We start from the raw sequence: 3906 nt of genomic DNA, 5'->3' as shown, positions 1-3906 counted from the left end.
CCAAAAAAGACAGACGAGTAGTAGGAATCAACTGCGACTTCGGGATATTGAGAATCCAGCCGTGTTGCTGTAACACTTTCAGTGAAAGTGATACGCTGTTCAGCAACTGCTCTCTTGATCTCGCTTTTATGAGATCGCCCAAGTACGGGATAATTGTGACACCTTGCTTGCACAGGAGCACCATCATTTCTGCCATTACCTTGGTGAAAATTCTCAGGGCCATGGAGAGACCAAACAGCAACGTCTGAAATTGGCAATGACAGTCCTGTACCGCAAATCTGAGGTACGCCTGATGAGGTGGATAAATGGGGACATGAAGGTATGCATCCTGTACACAAATGCGGACAACAGGTGTCAAGCCGTGTGTTGCCTTTGTCAAGCTGTAATAAGTAGGGATAAGGACGTTAACCACCTCGGAACATCCTCCCTTATACGACACCTGCAGCGCATTCATCATAAGTCAGTGACAAGTTCAAAAACTTTGGATGACAGCGGAAGCAGTCCACTGACCACTAAATCCCTTCCTCTTGTAACCAAGCTCCTGCAAACCACACCACCAACTCCCTCAGTGTCAATTTCCTCCTTAGACATGAGAGCCAATAGTCCTGCAGGCCATGTCACTGGCAAGTCTGACGAGTCCTCTCCTGCCTGGGATTCCTCAGATGCATCCTTGAGTGTAACGCCTACTGCTGCTGGCGCTGCTGTTGTTGCTGCTGGGAGTCGATCGTCATCCCAGAGGGGAAGTCGGAAGACCACTTGTACTACTTCCAGTAAGCAATTGACTGTCCAACAGTCCTTTGCGAGGAAGATGAAATATCACAGCAGTCATCCTGCTGCAAAGCGGATAACTCAGGTCTTGTCAGCCTGGGTGGTGAGAAACGTGGTTCCGGTATCCATCGTTAATTTACAGGCAACTAGAGACTTGATTAAGGTACTGTGTCCCCGGTACCAAATACCCTCTAGGTTCCATTTCTCTAGGCAGGCGATACCGAAAATGTACACAGACCTCAGAAAAAGAGTCACCAGTGTCCTAAAAAATGCAGTTGTACCCAATGTCCACTTGTCTGTGGTTAAGTGGAGCAGGGCAGACTCAGGACTATATGACTGTGACAGCCCACTGGGTAGATGTATTGCCCCCCGCAGCAAGAACAGCAGCGGCGGCACCAGTAGCAGCATCTCGCAATTGCCAACTCGTTCCTAGGCAGGCTACGCTTTGTATCACCGCTTTCCATAAGAGGCACACAGCTGACAACCTCTTACGGAAACTGAGGAACATCATCGCAGAATGGCTTACCCCAATTGGACTCTCCTGGGGATTTGTGACATCGGACAACGCCACCAATATTGTGCGTGCATTACATCTGGGCAAATTCCAGCACGTCCCATGTTTTGCACATACATTTAATTTGGTGGTGCAGAATTATTTAAAAAACGACAGGGGCGTGCAAGAGATGCTGTCGGTGGCCCGAAGAATTGCGGGCCACTTTCTGCCTTCAGCCACCGCATGTCGAAGACTGGAGCACCACCAAACATTCCTGAACCTGTCCTGATATCATCTGAAGCAAGAGGTGGTAACGAGGTGGAATTCAACCCTCTCTATATGCTTCAGAGGATGGAGGAGCAGCAAAAGGCCATTCAAGCCTATACATCTGCCCACTAAATAGGCAAAGGAGGGGGAATGCACCTGACTCAAGCGCAGTGGAGAATGATTTCAACGTTGTGCAAGGTTCTGCAACCCTTTGAACTTGCCACACGTGAAGTCAGTTCAGACACTGCCAGCCTGAGTCAGGTCATTCCCCTCATCAGGCTTTTGCAGAAGAAGCTGGAGACATTGAAGGAGGAGCTAAAACAGAGCGATTCCACTAGGCATGTGGGACTTGTGGATGGAGCCCTTAATTCACTTAACCAGGATTCAATCTGTTGAAATCAGAGCACTACATTTTGGCCACCGTGCTCGATCCTAGATTTAAAACCTACATTGTATCTCTCTTTCCGGCAGACACAAGTCTGCAGAGGTTCAAAGACCTGCTGGTGAGAAAATTGTCAAGTCAAGCGGAACGTGACCCGTCAACAGCTCCTCCTTCACATTCTCCCGCAAGTGGGGGTGCGAGGAAAAGGCTAAGAATTCCGAGCCCACCCGCTGGCGGTGATGCAGGGCAGTCTGGAGTGAGTGCTGACATCTGGTCCGGACTGAAGGACCTGGCAACGATTACTGACATGTCGTCTACTGTCACTGCATATGATTCTGTCACCTTTGAAAGAATGGTGGAGAATTATATGAGTGACTGCATCCAGGTAGGCACGTCAGTATGTATACTGGCAGGAAAAAGAGGCAATTTGGAGGCCCTTGCACAAACTGGCTTTATTCTACCTACGTTGCCCTCCCTCCAGTGTGTACTCCAAAAGAGTGTTTAGTGCAGCCGCTCACCTTGTCAGCAATCGGCGTACGAGGTTACTTCCAAAAAATGTGGAGAAGATGATGATCATCAAAATGAATTATAATCAATTCCTCCGTGGAGACATTCACCAGCAATTGCCTCCAGAAAGTACACAGGGATCTGAGATGGTGGATTCCAGTGGGGACGAATTAATAATCTGTGAGGAGGGGGATGTACACAGTGAAAGGGGTGAGGAATCGGAGGATGATGAGGTGGACATCTTGCCTCTGTAGAGCCAGTTTGTGCAAGGAGAGATTGATTGATTGATTGATTCTTTTTTGGTGGGGGCACAAACCAACCAGTCATTTCAGTCAGTCGTGTGGCAGACCCTGTCGCTGAAATGATGGGTTCATCAATGTTTTTCTTTTCAATCTAAGCCCCTGCAGTTTTCTGTAAGCATCTGCTTCGCTATGATGATCAACAAGTCACATGGGCAAACACTCAGGGCTGGAGGCGTAGATCTTAGGACCAGCTGCTACAAGCATGGCAGAGGTGTCACTATCACTGGTGACACCCAGAGAGGTGGCGAAGTAGATTGTAATGCAGTGCGCGCAGATAAGCAGCGCAATGGTAAAAAGGAGGCATGGTCTCATAGGTAGGGGCGTGGCCTGAATCACCATTTTGTTGCTCCGGGTATCCCGGGGGTTGGGGGCTGCACCCGGGGACTAGTGTGTGAGTGGTGCTGGCTCCTGCACAGTGACAGAAACTGGGTGTTGCACGTAATGTCACAGTGAAACACCCATATTCTGTGACTGAAGAAGAGCCGGCACTTTGGTGTCACCCCCCTTGGCGGGTGACACTCGGGTGTGTGCCGCAACCCTGTTGTGATGCCACTGACCCATGGGAAGCTTTACGTGGCTTACCCATGTGTTAGTAGCCCCAAGCATCTTTTGTGTTAGTCCCTGAAGAAAAACTTCAAATATTGTTTACAATTTTGTAATCAATGGGCCTAATTCAGTAAGGATTGCAAATTCTGCTAAGTAACAGAATTTGCAATCCTTTGGTTCGCATGCTGGGGCCACCCATCACAGGGCATGGCCACCCAGCATGCCGCCTCCCTTCTTGACCACGCTGAAATTGCAGTCTCAGTGCAGTTCAGCGTGATCATAAAAAATGGGTTAGCCTCCTGTTGGTGCAGACTGTACGTGTGCGCAGGAAGCCGCCACCATTTTTGTGATCGCATCGATTGACAGTCAGAGGTGATCGCATTATCTGCGGGGTGCCACAGAAAATGCAGGCGCATGCGTATGCTCTTAGCAATTTTTGCAGTTGGATTGCTTATTGCGATTACAATCCAACCTGAATCAGGCTTTATTACCTATCACAATGCACTGCAGGTAGTACAAAATGGGGTTAATATAGGAGAAAAACCCCCAGAGCTGTGCTCCTTAACTGTCCCTGGTGGCTAGTGGAGCAGCTGCCCAGTAATCAGTGTCCACGCCAGTGCGCACACGGCCCGCCCCCTACA

Source organism: Pseudophryne corroboree, chromosome 8 (assembly GCF_028390025.1).
Source record: "Pseudophryne corroboree isolate aPseCor3 chromosome 8, aPseCor3.hap2, whole genome shotgun sequence".
In the NCBI taxonomy this organism is placed as follows: Eukaryota; Metazoa; Chordata; class Amphibia; order Anura; family Myobatrachidae; genus Pseudophryne; species Pseudophryne corroboree.
The sequence above is the reverse complement of the archived record's forward strand: the minus strand, read 5'-3'. Positions refer to the sequence as shown.